This window comes from Saccopteryx bilineata, chromosome 4, assembly GCF_036850765.1.
Source record: "Saccopteryx bilineata isolate mSacBil1 chromosome 4, mSacBil1_pri_phased_curated, whole genome shotgun sequence".
Classification (NCBI taxonomy): domain Eukaryota; kingdom Metazoa; phylum Chordata; class Mammalia; order Chiroptera; family Emballonuridae; genus Saccopteryx; species Saccopteryx bilineata.
Window position 1 is genome coordinate 23,374,659 of NC_089493.1, and position 16,244 is coordinate 23,390,902.

The 16,244-nt window shown below is 40.3% G+C and overlaps 1 protein-coding gene across 13 annotated transcripts in view; it reads right to left on the reverse strand.

The window, feature by feature from the left end:
• Positions 1-16,244, reverse strand: part of NRXN3 (neurexin 3) — a 1,648,091-nt gene that overhangs the window by 1,170,355 nt on the left and 461,492 nt on the right. The gene's annotated exons all lie outside the window — the stretch shown is intronic.

A 16,244-nucleotide genomic window follows, 5' to 3' on the forward strand; every position in this document is an offset into this window, starting at 1 on the left:
TACAGAAAACCCTGCCAACCCCTGAAGTACAAAGTCTTCTAAAGAAGAAATCATGCCCAGTTCATTTTGTACTCCAAACACCATGTCTGGACCATAAGAGAAGTTCATTAAATCAATCATTTAAAAGTGACTGGAGAATTATAAAACATTCCAAAGCATTTTAAAATTTATAAGAATTTTAAACTTGAAAGGAACATTGGTGAACATCAAGCCAATACTCAAGGTTACAACTAAGTTTTGTTTCCTTTAGCATTTTCAACAGCACTTATCAGAAACTGTTACATTAAAAAATATCTATGGCCCTGGCCGGTTGGCTCAGTGGTAGAGTGTTGGCCTGGTGTGCAGGAGTCCCGGGTTCGATTCCTGGCCAGGGCACACAGGAGAAGTGCCCATCTGCTTCTCCACCCCTCCCCCTGTCCTTCCTCTCTGTATCTCTCTTCCCCTCCCGCAGCCGAGGCTCCATTGGAGCAAAGTGGCCTGGGCGCTGAGGATGGCTCCATGGCTCTGCCTCAGGTGCTAAAATGGCTCTGGTTGCAACAGAGCAATGCCCCAGATTGGCAGAGCATCGCCCCCTGGTGGGCATGCCGGGTGGATCCGGTCGGGCACATGCAGGAGTCTGTCTGTCTCCCCGTTTCCAACTTCAGAAAAATACACACACACACACACACACACACACAATATATATATATATATATATATATATATATGAAGAAAAATTATGCTGAGATAGATAAATATCACAACCCCATTAAATTATCAGAACTTTAAAAACTATGAAATCTCTGCATTCAGATTTCACATATATACATACATTTCATTTATCCCTGAATGAGATTTTTTGTCTATAAAGAAGAAATTATTTTTATTTTGCAAATGAGATCATTTCAGTTGGTGTTAAACTATCAGATAAAGAAACAGCAACTTCCTTACAGTCAATCAAAAAATTCATCCAAGCTTTAATCGTGTAGCTCAGTTGGATAGAGTGTCATCTCGATACACCACAGTTGCAGGTTCAATCCCCAGTCAGAGCACATACAAGAATAAACCAATGGATACATAAATAAATAATTGGAACAACAAATTGATGTCTCTCTCTCCCCCTTCCTCTATCTGTAAAAAATCAATAAACAAAAACTTTTTTAAAAAAAATTCATTCAAGGGATATAAATTACTTGCCATGCTCTTTAATGAACCTACAGTATACACAGCATGGCTGAAAGTACAGAAACCTGCTTACCACAAAGGATTATATGCCTAATAGAAAAGCTAACAACTGAATGTAGGTCATTTTAAGTACCAAATAAATAACAATATAAAAAACAAATGGCTAACATTTATTGAGCACTGACCATGTGCAGTATTACAGCGTCTCATTTGGTCCTCATAAAAACTCTATGAGGTACAAGCTATTCATTTTATAGACGAAGAAACTGAGTTACAGAGAAGCTAAACAACTTGTTCAAGGGCACATACATAGTAAGTGGCAGAACCAAAATTTGAACCTGCAAGTCTACCTCCAGGGTCTGAGTTTTCACACAGAGTACCATGTAAATGTGCTTAGAATTTAGAAATCAGAAAGACCAGTGTTAACTGGGGCAGTCAGTCAAGCACCAGGTAACCATGAGCCAAGTTCTGAAAGAAGGGGTCAGTTTCAGACAGCAGAGAGAAAGGAAGTCATCCTTGGATGGTAGAACCAAATAAAGAAGTTTTAGAAGCAAGAACTCGAAATGTGTATTTCAAATAACATGAAATAGTTACTCTGGTTAAATCTGGGGAAGAACCTTGAGGAAGTAAGACAAAGTTGAAGCCAAACTAAAGAAGACCATGGGCAGGAGGCTGAAAAAGACATGCTTCTGGGGGTATTGGATGTTTCTGAGGAAGTACACCAAGAGCAAGGGGCGGGGAGGGGGGGAATGAAGAATACAGAGAAGAACAGAGAGAATGGGGGTGGGAAGGAAGGCTCATTATGATACCAAACAACAGGTGAGGCAAGGGGCAGAGGGAGAGGGAAGAGGTAAAAGTAGGGGGTCCAAATACAAAAGAAATGAGTGAGAAATAGGCGATGGAATTTTGTGACCAAGGGCAAAGAAGAAGAGGAGTGAGAAAGAAAGTCAAAACTCACTCTGAGGTTTCCTACTTGAATGAGTGAGTGATAACAGCGGTGTCAGCTGTTCTAAACGTGGTGAATTATATATAACCATGCCTCCTTCTCCCTCTTAGCACATTGCCCCATCTCTCTCTACAGAACAGAGGGTCACCCTGCGTGATTTTTCTCATCATTCCCTTCTCAAACTTCACTCCTTTCCTACCATCGATGAGAAAGAAGCACCCAGTTTCTTCCTGAAGCCAAAGGAAAAGTTTTATGTAAGGACAGAGTAGACTAGCACGTGTTTGTAGCCTGCAAAGAAGAAACAAACTCATAGGCAAAGATGAAAGGTGTAAAGGAGAGTGGGGATAACGGAAGAGCAGACTCCAGGAGGTGACAGGAGAGGAGGAGCTGCTCAGCACAGGGGAACAAGTGAGCTTATAAGCATGGAGGGGCACCTTGTCCTCTGGGACAAAGGGAGAGAGGAAGTTGACCTAAAAATGAGATAAACAGGCAAAGGAAGACCCTGTGGTTAAGATTAGTTTGATACATTGATATTGTCTAGCCTGGATTTTTAAGAAAAACAGGATGTCACATCACAGACATTTTGTTCCTCTCGCCACCTCTCTTACTGAGCCACAGCCACAATTGCCACCTTGCCATTTCTTGAACATGTCAAGCTTTCCCTTGTCTGGCGTCCTTTCGTCCTTGCAGCTTCCTTTGATTGAAATGGCCTCTCCCAGGTCTTGTGTGGCTGACTTTTTCTTATGTCACAGGTCTCAGTTTAATTATCACCTCCTCAAGAGTCCTTCTTTGACCACTCAATCCAATAATGGAGACCCAGCTGCTTCACCACTCCCTATTCCATTATTTTCTCTTATTTCCTTCATACTGCTTATCATTATTTTAATGCATTTTTTCTTTTTTTTTTAATTCAGAGAGAGGAGGGGAGGCAGAGAGACAGTCTCCTGCATGTGCCCTGACCAGGATCCACCCAGCAAGTCCACCAGAGCACGATGCTCTGCTCATCTGGGGCCAGTGCTCTGTTGCTCAGCAACCGAGCCATTTCAGTATCTGAGGAGGAAGCCATGGAGCCAACCCCAGTGCCTGGGGCCAATCCGCTCCAATAGAGCCATAGCTTCAGGAAGGGGGGAAGGGCAGAGGAAGGGAGGGAGGGAGAGAGAGAGAGAGAGAGGAGTGAGAGGGGAAGAGGTGAAGAAGGAGATGGGCAATTTCCTGTATGCCCTGACCTGAAATCAAACCCAGGACATCCACACATGGAACCAATGCTCCACCACCAAGCCAACTAGCCATATTTTAATTAGTAGTTAATGCATTTACTATCAGTGTCCTTCAAACATATGTGAATTCATAAGCTCAGGGGTCATACACAGTGTCTCATTCACCACATACTCTAATATTTAAACCTGATGTTATTATCAGAGTAGGCACTCCATGAAAATTTACTGCACTCATGAGTAAGGGAATGAAAGAGAAATTGAGAGCAATAATTCTATCACTGTTGCTCTCAAATATTTACGGAAAAATATTTTCCATATATTCATGTGCCAGGCCCTATGTTTAACTCTAAAGGAAATAGTCATTCTATAGAAATCCCAATTCCCTGCCTTCTATCACTCAGTCCATGGGGGAAACATATGAATACAAATCATTAAGATACAAGGTGATAAGGACTATACTAGAAATAAAGCAATGGAGTTGATGACTGAGGGCTGCAAGGGCATATCCTCAAGTGCTCCTAACTGAAGCAAGGTAAAGCAGCTCAACGACCCTCCTGAAGTGCTGAGGACAGGTGAGCCCCACGGAGTCTGGCATGTAACCATAGAGGGTGAGGAGTAACCATGCGGTGGAGAAGATGGGATGTATGTACAACTCCCTCAGATAGTTCTTCATTGAAAATAAGGAATGAGCTAATGTGTAAATTCAGCAGGAGACAAGATCGAGGAAAGAATTTTGAGCTTGTCTCTCGTTAGGGGAATGGGAAAGGGATGAAGAGAAGACCTGAAAAGAAAGAGACTCCTTATAAAGGCTAAATTTCAAACGAGTCAGAAGAAAATATCAGTTACACTCAGAAAGGAGGAGGAGAGCTCATCCCACAGGACAGGGGAAAGAAGGTAGCAATTCTTGTCTCTGAAGGTACACCTAAAAGTGGAAGGAGAGAAATTTAACAAGCATAAGCTAACTAAATAGTTGCTATTTTCCCCCATGAAGCGTGATAGACCATCTGCCCATACCGGCTGCTGAGGGAGAGGCTGAGGGCAGGGAGGAGGAGAATGCTATTAGTTGATCATGGGCATGTGATGGTGCTGCCCTCTGCTACATCTTCACTGCTTTGTGAAGTAAAAAACTGGTCCTTATTCTCTCTTGAAATCTATGCAGAAACCAGTTGCAGCACGCTGTCCACATGGGGGACAGAACACCAGGTTACAACAGCATCAGAACACTAATGGAGGAGTCACTTCTGCATTTGCAAAGCAGTTTTAAAAAACATTAGTTAATTAATCAGCTCAACAATTACTTTATCCTTGTGGGTATATGTGCACAAGGACTACTTTTTTTTTTTTTTTTTTTGGTCTCCTTTGAGGCATTTGAAGACACAAGAGACTTTGTCTCAGCGGGAATGTTGTGGTAGATTACGTTTGCTGTAAATAAGTGACATTTTTAGAAAGCAATGTGTTCCACCAAACTTACTCTGAATAGAAAAAAAAATTGCAAAGCTAAATAAGAGACTCTAGGAACCATACTAAAAATTCACACAGAGCCTAGAAAGTAACTGCTCCTCATTCTCTTTCTTTCTCGGGGTGCTGGAGGCAAATAGCTCCAACTTCACAGAAAACACTGGGCTGGAACAAAAGTTCAGGTGAGCTGCATATCTCAAGACAAAGGTGTTCCACCGCTGGGCATTCATACCACAAGGAGCTACTTCCCACTCTGGTTACATAATGGAAATCATTCCTCCATTAACAGGGTGAGCAATATCAATTTTCCCAGTCAATGTGGGAAATTAAGCAAAAACCTACTTTTGCTCAGAGCAATCAATGGCCAGGCAAAAGCAATAGGTAATTGGATCCAGTCTCCCATCAGGGCACTTTTTCCTGAATGAATGACCTCTCCTATAAAGCGGAGCTTCCGATGACAGTGAGAGACCATTTCCTAGAATGGGTTTAACCACAGTCTCACCAACCTTTTCCTGAGGACCTTACATCCTTTTCTTCTTCACCAAGCGTTTTGATTGAGTTGGTGGAATTGGCAGCAGTATTTACATCTCAACTCCAACTTTTGCTAGCTGTGTGACCTTGGGCAAGACATTCACTCTCTTTAAATGCCTAAGTCTGTTGTGAGAATTAAACTAGGGGATATGTATGAAGCATGTAGTACCATTCGCATGCACTCTCGTTGTTAATTGCTCAATTATTGTTAGTCTTTATTGTTGCTATTATGTTTATAATTGCTGTGGTTAGCATGGTTTTGGAGATGAAGCCAGTGAAAGTCTGAGGAAAGAGAAATAATTGTAAATGACTAATAGGTGATGGCAGTTGCTAGGAACCTCAAATTCTACCACAAGAGCAACCCTACAAGTCTCAGTGGGACTTGCATAGTTAACTGGTTTGGAGATAAATCAGGAAAGTCTTTAACACAATGAACTTGGCTTAATTAATCAGCCTCATTCCTTATTTTCAGAAGGCTAATTCACTGTAGAGCTATAGGATCTTTTGTTTGGAAGAAAACTAGAAAATCAAGACCATCTACACATTTGATGGTGTCATCTCTACAAGCTCAGCAAGGTGGTTGCCCATACTCTGCTTAGATGCCTTCAGTGATAGAGAATGCATTCCTTAGAAGGCAGCTTGGATAGCTCGGACTGAAATGTCTTATAGTATTAAGTATTTTATTTCCACTCATTTGCCTTAGTTCTTCTTCTTAAAGATAGATGAACCACATGAATTCCCACTGCCAGAGGAAAATCCTTAATGTTAGAAGACTACTTACTTACAACCCCTGGGCTCAGGCATCTTTTCTTCCTCAGGTTAAACATCCCTGGATATACCAGTCAACAGTTTTTATGTCAGACTCTTGAGCCTCCTTATTTTTTTCTTATAGCTTAGCTCTAAAGATGTTGCAATCTATCAATTAGCTAATGTTTCAAAAGCTTATCATACACAATAGAAAAGAAACATACAGAATAGAAACATTCCAGTACTTACATTAGCACATGACAATGATGGTGATAAATACAATTTTCCAAGTATTTTCTTTATACCAAACTACATTCCAAGGGTTTTACACTTATTATCTCAGTTAATACTCGTAACAACCCTATGAAGTAGGTACAATTATTCTTCCCATTAAACAAATAAGCAAAGTGAGGCACAGAGAGGGTTAAGCAACTTGCCCAAACTTCCACAGAAAATGGGAGTAGATTTGGGCTTTGCAACCGAGAACCCTAGATTCAGATCTTGCTCTCTTAGTCAATAAATTATACTATAGAACTGTTACCTCCTTTGTTTTATAGATCATACTTCTATTAATTCAGCCACAGATCATATAGGCACATATTTTCTATCATTCCCAACTTGCTGCTATTCATAAAGTTGATGAGTATGTTCTCTTACTTTCCCTTGAGTCCCTCATATAAATGTTGAATAAGATGAAGCATTGTGACATCCACTTGACCATATAGGTCAATATAGATCCATTCAGCAGGACTCACTGGTATGTTTAAATACTTATTCCTTTACCAAATAGCTCTTATACCCAACCCCCTTCTCCCCATTATGTGGATTAGGATAGCATAAAATGTATTGCCAACTGTCCTGCTGATACTTAGTTATGTTAGATCTATAGTGCTTTGCTTAGTTATTGGTAATAATTTTGAAGGAATATGTAACTTTGCTTGATATAGTATGATTTATTTAGTGGTTTTAGTGAATGTCTGTGAGTCTGCTGATCACTCTTCTTTACGGGATCATACCTCTGTTAACACCATACTTCAAAATCTTTCCCAGGTTCCAATGAAGCTCAGAAGTTCAGAGCTTGCATTATCTACATCTTTTCCATTCTTACTTTTTAGGAACCTCCCCCACTCTCTACCATTCTCAAAAAAAGAAGCCCAACTGAATTTCAAAATTTTTATTTGCAAGTTCTGTCTGTATCCTGGGATATCATTCATCCAAGTCAAGAAATTTGAATTGATGCAGAGCAATTAGGTCCCTACGGATATTAAATTCCCCATATTTGTCTATCTTTTCCTACATAAAGACCTATTTTCTTGTCAGAGAAGATGAGGAAGTGGGAGCCTGAGCACTTCTTTCACATCACTCAAGGCTCTATGTTGCAAATGACAGAAAATCCAGCTCTTGCTGGTTTAGACAAAAGAAATAATTTATTCAGTCATGGCTAGAAACCCAGCGGTCATCTTATTTGGAGAATGTTTCATCCAGGGCCTGAGAGATGTCACCAGGACCTAGTTTCTCCCCATCTTTTGGCTCTGTTCTTCATTCTGGCTTCATTTTTGGTCTCTATGTGGTGGCAAGATGGCAGCCAATGCTCACTTATATTCCACCCCAGGTTCTAGCCCAAAGGATAGAAAACTGCCACCATACAACAATATAAACCAAAGTCCTGAGCTTGTCTGTGACTGGTCTAAATTGGGTGAGGTACCCACCTATGAGCAAAATAACCATGGCCAGGGAAAGGGAAATCCTTAACTGACTTGGTGCTCACATGCTCACCACGGAAGCCAGGAGTGGAGTCAGTGCCACTGAATTATTGTTTAGAGAATGAGGGGAAATAAAACTCAAGAAACATTTATAAAAAGAAGGAAAACTGGACACCAGTTCTCTAAAAAAAAAAAAAAAATCTACCCTGTCAACAGCCTATCAACTATAAACAGCAAGCCATTCTTTGATATTTACATTTTTGTGTTAACTGAAGAAACTCTTTCTATCTATCATAAGTGCTAAATATCCTTGAGGCTTTAGCCTCCCTGCTACTCTTCCTTGGGTACTGTAAGCCCAGTAGTCGCCGCCATCGTCACTGCCAGGCAGGTGCAGGTTCTCACTGAATTCAGACAGATGGTAAAGAAACAGTGAAGCCAAAAACTGGTGGGTCATTCCTTTATTCTAGCCTCATAACCAGCCTGTGAGTAAAACACACATAGAGGGAAAACACTTCCCTTTTCATGCAGGGCTCCCAAAGCCACTGACTCATCTGGTTTTTCCTGGAATCAAAGGGCCCCACCAGTCTCAGTCACCTCTGGTTCCCCATCTGCCAATATGGCTTCTTACTCTGCAAAACTGGCTTCTCTCTCCTTCCCTTCCATCTTGGCTTCTTCTGCCTCTTCTCTTTCCTCCTTCTTAAAAACTACCTGGGTGCACACAGACCCCCTCCCCCAGCACATATTAGCATAACAAAGCCCCTTCCCAAGCAGGAAGGTAATCAGCAGTTTCATGAGGGCAGCGCCACTAACCTGGGCAGCACCATTTTTAACAATAAAAGTGACAAACTCAAAAATCATATTTTACAAACTCATTTGCCCAACAGGTACCTACCACTTTCTTAGAACCACCCTAGGTTCACATCTTGCCCTATCTGTGAAATAAGCCTCATAGTCATTACACAACCCAGTAGGTCAGGGTTTAGTTTCTTCTTCCTCTGTGACAGTGCCATTCTCTCTCCTGCCCATTTCAGTTCCTTGTGATCCAGAAGATAATCTCTTTTCCAGAATATCTAATTGGTCTTCACAAAAATTTTACTCTAAACTGAATCACATTATACTGCCAATATTTAACCTTTTTTAACCCACAGAAATGTCAGTTTCTATGGCCAACCCAATTGGCAGCACCTGAGACACAGTTTCTCTTCTTCCTTTTCTTCCTCTGACACATCCTTCCATTTCCAAGCCTCTCATTCATGTCTCCACTTCCTTCTGCCTTGTTGGAACTGTGTCCCTCTTGGTATCCTTTTTGTATTTGTTCTTCTATCTGTCAAGGCATTTCCCCTCCAAGCCCACACAATGCTTTTCTGCATCTCTTCCTAATAGTAGGAAAATTAACTTTACCTTGCTATTCAAAATTTAACAAGCATCAACTTGTTTTTCTACACTAGAATTTCTCCACAGTAGTGTGCATTTATTTTGTCAGTGATCACTATCCTCGTTTTACAGAATATGACACGAATGCCCCAAGGAGGTCATGTGTTTTACTACTTAGCATCAGAACTACATATGGTAGCCAGGTTCAAGTCAGTAGCTTTTTTATTAAACTACATCAAACTTTCTTAACTTCTGCAGTTTTTCAATTGCAGAAACAGAAAATAGCAGTAAGTAGTTCTTGACCAAATAATAACATAAATAATATCAAGAGTATGTGCACAGTGCTTTGCAATTTGAATAGCACCTCCTCTTTTATTTATCCCATTTACTTCTGTCATAAAAATTCTTTAAGTATAGGTCCTGGCTGGTTGGCTCAGTGGTAAAGCATCAGCCCAGTGTATGGATGTCCCAGGTTTGATTCCCTGTCAGGGTACACAGGAGAAGCGATCATATGCTTCTTCACTCCTGCTCCTCCCCCTTCTTTCTCTTACTCTCTCTTTCCCTCCCAAAGCCATGGCTCGATTGGTTGGAGCAAGTTAGCCCAGGGTGCTGATGATGGCTCCCTGGAGCCTCCACCTCAGGCACTAAAAATGGTTCAGTTGCTGAGCAACAGCCAAGATGGGCAGAACATCTCCCTATGGGGCTTGGTAGGGGTGCATGTGGGAGTCTGTCTCTCTGTCTCCCCTCCTCTCACATAAAAAAAAATTTAAGTAGATATTATTATCTGATGGGAAAACTGAGGCAAAGTGCAGGCAACTGACTTCTGTAAGTCTTACAGCTGGTAACAACTAAGTCTAGGCAAGAGTCAAACATTGGACTTGCTCTTCTAAAGCGAAGTGTCTTTCATTTCCCATGCTGACACTAAAATGTTCACTTAAATGTTTGCTCACCCTGGGACCCCACAGTATTCTCAATATTAAGGAAAAGGAAATTTTAGGCCCAGTGTCATACCTAAATGTATGTTATTATAAACAGATATTTTTCACCACCTGAGAAATCAGGAAGGGTAACAAAGCAAAATTTTGGGAAGCAAAGAGGTTGGGAAAGTGAGAGTGGGGGAGGGGAAAGTATGGTGGATGAAGGAGCAAGAGGAGAACAGAAAATAAAAACCATAAAGAAAATTAAGTGATAGCATAATAGAGAGCATAAAAAGACAGTGAGACAGGGAAAAATAAAATGAGTATATTAAATTTTTTTTAAAAAGCAGCAACAAACACATTATCCCAAAGCCTGCAGGTGCCAGCAATTCAAACAAACGTATAGCAATTAACAGAATTAACACAGCCTTAAATAGCTTGGCTCACCAGATGTGGACTCCTATCAGGGTTCTATAAAATGTAAAGTTATTACAGATTAAACCATTAATCATCTGTTCCGAGACTATCTCTGGCTGCAAAATCCCATTCGGTTTTAAATGGCTAATAATCGCAAAGGGATGTGGAATGTAATGTGCGCATTGATGTTCTACCCCATTCTTTTCCCTTTAAATATGTGTTCCACTCTCCCAATTCTTGTGCTTTTGCTTCCTCGCCATTAAAGTTGCCATGAAAAAAGACAGGTGAGATAGACCAGTCTGTCCCAGAGGCCTCAGAAGAACTTGAACTTCTCCATAGAAAAATGAAGAGCCAATGAAGAACCAACACATCATGGGAGATGTAACATACTGAGAAAGAGGGACAGTGTAGAAAGAACCAAATCAAACAACACAGAAAATCCCAATGCAGGAGGATGTTGTGATGGGCTTGAGTCAGCTTCTTAGTGCTGGTGAGTCTGATACACTATCCACGCAACTCGGTCTTCACTTGGCTTTCCTCTACCGCACTGTGCTTCACCCCACAATAACAGCTCTGTGATGCCAAAGATGGAGGAAGGAGTAACTGCGTGTCCTGACAGGGAAGGTCCTTGGAAACTGAAATGGGAGTCAGAGGAAGCATTTTTCTATTGAAATTTTAAGATTCAGAGAGCCACTTTCCCTGCTTAATGCTAAAGCCAATGGACCAATCTTCCCAACACTGTTCTTCAACCTCCTGGTACAAAAAAAATACATCAGGAGAATGGAGTAGATCAGGGGTTCTCAACCTGTGGGTCACGACCTCGGCGGGGTCGCCTAAAGCCATCGGAAAATATATAATGCATATCAGGTATTTACATTCCAAATCATAACTGTTGCAAAATTACAGTTATGAAGTAGCCACCAAAATTATTTTTTGGTTTGGGGTCACCGCAACATGAGGAACTGTATTGCGGGGTCACGGCACTAGAAAGGTTGAGAACCACTGGAGTAGATGGACTAGCATCAATCTTCAAGGAATTAAAGCCTGATGGACAAGATGCCCATCTGAACATGTCATTCTACTACTTAAGATCCCCCAATGGCTCCCCATTACCTAGAAGGTAAAGTTCATGGGTGTAGCCTAAAATAAAGCCCTCTATGACCTGGCCCCTCCTCACTTTGTAGCTATACTTTTAGAACTCCTAAACTTATATTTCGTGACCTGAAATTAGAATACTGTATGCTTGTCACCCATACATCATGACGTGTCCTGTCTCCAGGCCGTTGCTCATGCTGGCCCCTCATCCTGAGGCACCACTTCCCCATGCTTCCCCATTCTGTCTATGCATCTCTAAGCTTTACCTTAGGCATTGTCTCTGCCACAGAGTTTTCCTGAGCCCCAGGATATGTTAAGTACTTCTCAGTAGCCTCTTTATCCAAAAATGCCTCTTTTTGTACATTAATTGCCTTTTATTGAAAGTATATTTGTGTGTCTGTTTTCTGCACTAACCGTGAGGTCCCCTAAGGCAGGGGACCATGCCTGATTCATCTTTATATCATAGCACAGTCCATGGCCTACTGCAGGCTTCCAAATATGTTTCTCTTCATCTATATTCCACCAGATTTTAGAGTTCCATTAGGTTAGCTCATTCATTTATTTATTCCAAACATAATTATTGAGTGCCTTATTTTAGAGCCAGGGGCTCTTCTAGGTGACCAGAAACACCTGTGATCATGTTTTAATAGTTAGGAGATTAACAGTTGTCAAACAAATGTCCAAGGGCAACAAACTAGGTAATGACTGAGGGTGGGTGGAATGGGTTATTCCTACTTCAGCAAAGATGAGAGAGTTTTAGTAGGGCCCATCTTACAGCAAAGTCTTTTTCCCCCATTAACAGTGACTCACTAATTTAGACAATATGGAGATATGTACATGTGAATCCATATTTACTGATGCTTATTTTATATTCATAAACTGTTTTATATGATACACTCTAGAATCTTTAATGAAAATCACAGAAAAACATTATTTTATGGTTTCACTTTTGTGTACATTATTCATTTGATCTTAAGAAGAACAGAACAAAGCTCTCATTACCTCCAACCTTATAGGTTAGGAAACTGAAACTCAAATAAGATCACTGGCTTAATCTAGTCCAGGGATAGTCAACCTTTTTATACCTACTGCCCACTTTTGTATCTCTGTTAGTAGTAAAATTTTCTAACCGCCGGCTGGTTTCACAGTAATTGTAATTTATAAAGTAGGGAAGTAACTTAACTTTATAAAAGTTATAAAGCAGAGTTAAAGCATATAGTAATAATTACTTACCAAAATATTTTATGTCGAATTTTTGCTAAGTTTGGCAGAATAAATCTTTATAAAACAACTCACTATAGTTAAATATATCTTTTAATTTATACTTTGGTTGCTCTGCTACCGCCCACCATGAAAGCTGGAACGCCCACTAGTGGGCGGTAGGGACCAGGTTGACTACCACTGATCTAGAGACCATAGAACCAGTACTAAAGCTGGCGTCTCCGGCCAGGTTTTTTTATCTTAAAGCCAGTATTCTCTTCATCAAACTATGATGCCTCCCTCAAAGTTTTTTCAATCCCATCCTTCCTAGAGGAGTTCTAATCCATTTCTCCTAGCCTTGCTAGCTGTTTTATGTACTACTTCTCTCATATAAGATAGTGAGGGAATTCCTAAAATATTCAACTATTGCCAAGTCAAGATGTCCTTTAGTTATGCTAAGAAGGTCGCAGGGTCAATAGTACCTAAGAGCATTTATCAAAAAGTTATTAATTTACAAATGTGGGATTTTACTTAGCAAATATAGTGAGTCACATAAAAAGTTTTTTTTCTTTTTAATCTTTCTGATGATTAAAATCAAGAATTTTCTTTACAAGGAACTAATTCACTCATTACCTTGGGGTATGAGAGAAAGAGAGTCAGTCTCTGTGTGTGGGTGTACTTATATGCGTAGGGGAGGAACGGGAACAGGTCCTTTAGTATAACAAAATGGTGGCTTGGACACGAACAGCATTGTCAAGAACCTGCTTTAAATTTTAACTGCACTACATTCAGGGAAATGTAGGTTTACAGTTGTGATTACATGAAACAGTTTATCCTTGTATTATTATTTATTATTTATTACTTATTATAGTATTTATCATTATTATTAACCGACTTTTGCCCACGCCTGTATTAATTGAAAGCCCACTAAAGCAAGAACCATTCTAGGAGCTGGGAACCCCAGAATAAAAATAAGACAGGCTTGTCAAAACATGAAGAGGAATAAGAGACTGACTTTGCGATGTTTAACTGGACGCCAATCTTACACTGATAACCAGGGTATGTGGAGAACTTGAAGACTTGGAGACCCTTTGTTTTGACTTTTACAAGGGGTATCACATTAGGAGGTGTGTCCTCAGGGAAACTCACAGTAGAGTCAGAACACTTCCAGATGTGAAGAAACTGTAGTTCCAAAGAAAAAACCCTACTTTGTGCTACACACAAAGTATCAATGATCTGGAACAGAAACCCCAAATTCCCTTCACAGTGTCCCCATTTTGAAGAAAAGGACATAGCAAAGCAGCTAGCTCAGCTTCAGGCAACTCAGAGCCACAAATGGCAAGAGAAGACAGGAAAAGAAAGAGCTAGGGAAGGGAAGAAAAAGAAGAAACTGTAAATAAACTGGAGACTGTTCTAAAGGTGAATAGTTAACATGCCAAAGTGGGATTTATCAAGGAGCAATGTCCCAGAATAGCTAGAGGCTTTGCCCTGTACAGAATTGTCAAAGAGAAATGCCAATAACAAGAAAAGAATTTCCCAGACCTGTGCACAGAAAAGTGAATTATAATGATGAAATGGAAATAAAGAGCATACCAGGACTGCATTACATACAAAGGTGTCTGTTTAGAACACTGAGACAAGTAAGAAAGCCTCCCAAGTCCCTCAGAAAGACAATAATATTAAATAGGTAAAGGAGAGATGGAATAAAAGTTAACAAGTTCTCACTGGCCTACCATTTCCCCCTATGTTTTGGACTTTCTTTTTTTTTAACTTGATCTGGATTTAAAGGCAGATTTATATTGCTAGCTAAAGTTGGTACACATTTTTATTACTAATTCTTGTTCATGACACTTTCTCAGAACTGTCTTTAATTTTTAAGCTTTTAAGTGACTTTCGAAGCTGTCTGCTCTCTACCTAGGGCAGTGAGAGAGAGAAGAGATTTTATTTATTGTAGGTTCTACAGGCAAAAAGTCATCAGGGATGCCTTCAAGCTTTTATGAGTCTTACTTCAAAATGTTCAAGAGCATCCTTCCTAATTGACAGATTTGGGAAATTGCTCCTCTGTCTCCAGATATGTAATATAATCAGAAAAAGACTGGTCCTAGAGGCTACCTCTAGATCTTGTCCAGGAAAACTCCTGCTCAGGGCTCTTGCCCTACAAAAATGGATGAGTTCTCCACCACAATCGATACTTCCCTCATTCCCGAGCCACCTACATGGTAACAGAATGTTCCTATCAATTTCTGAGGAAAGTGGAATTCCAGTATAGTGTGGATTTAACAGTATTTAAGAGCCTTTCAGGATTCATTAGACACTGAGTAGTTTATGGCTTTAGTCTATCCAAATGGGAGTAAATCCCATGAAAGAGGTATTCTGTCTACTACAATTCCATCAGGGATGACTAGTAGAGTCCCTGTAGTCAGCAGAAGCCTGGGTCATGTCTAGGAGAGAGACAAAAACACTCTCTGTTGTTGTTTTTTCTGTTCTGTAATTTGTCCTTCAGACTAAGAACAAGACACAGTTTTAATTGGATTTTTCCCTCCTCTGTCCTGTCTCTCCTTCCTACCCCTTCCTCTCAAATCATACATTCTTTATTGCAGTGATGCCCAGCTCAACCATCAACTTTTCTCCAAGCTGATTCTCACCTAAAACTTATCTGTGTCCTCTGCTCAATTAGAGCATTTAGTCCATGGGACTGAGCACATGGTGTTCTGAACTGTAACTATTCACTTACCGATCTCATCTCCCTTCCTAGATTATAAAATCTTCGAGTACAGAGACCATGGCTTGTAAAGAGACACTCAGTTTAGTTACAGCACAAACAAGGTACCCAATGATTATCTGAGAAGTTTATCCATTTAATAATACTTATTATGTATGTATTATATACCATTCACAACAGGCGCAACTCCTGTCTGGATATAGCTCACAGTGGAGTGGTGTGAATGAATATATGCGCAATGTATAACTGATGTCCCCCAAATTTTAAATAGCCATAATACAAATAAAACATGTGTCCTGAGAGGAGGCCCGAAACAAGTCATGTGGACCTTTATAAGAAAAAACACTGTTAGCGTCTCAAAAAAATTTCCCCAGGGAAATGGTACAGATATCTTAGGCAATAAAGTATAGCTTAGATTAAACAAAAATGTACATACAGTATATGTGCTGCTCTAATGACACAGTGTTCTGAAAGAATTCTACCAAATCAAGTCTGATCCTTTTTTGCCTCAACAATTGACCTTAGTGATTGAACTTACACTTGACTGAAGCTCCTTTGCTCTCAAACAGAAGTCTCAACACATCAGCTACAATAGTATAAATGAGTAATGGCAAAGCCCACTGCTTTCTCACAGCTGCTAGCTTTCAGGGAAAGAAAAAAAAAAGGAAAAGCCAGCCTTCTGGGCCTTAATGTTCCATTCTGAGAATTTTCCTTCATCTCAAATAAAGAGACTCTTGGGAACACCAAGCTTGG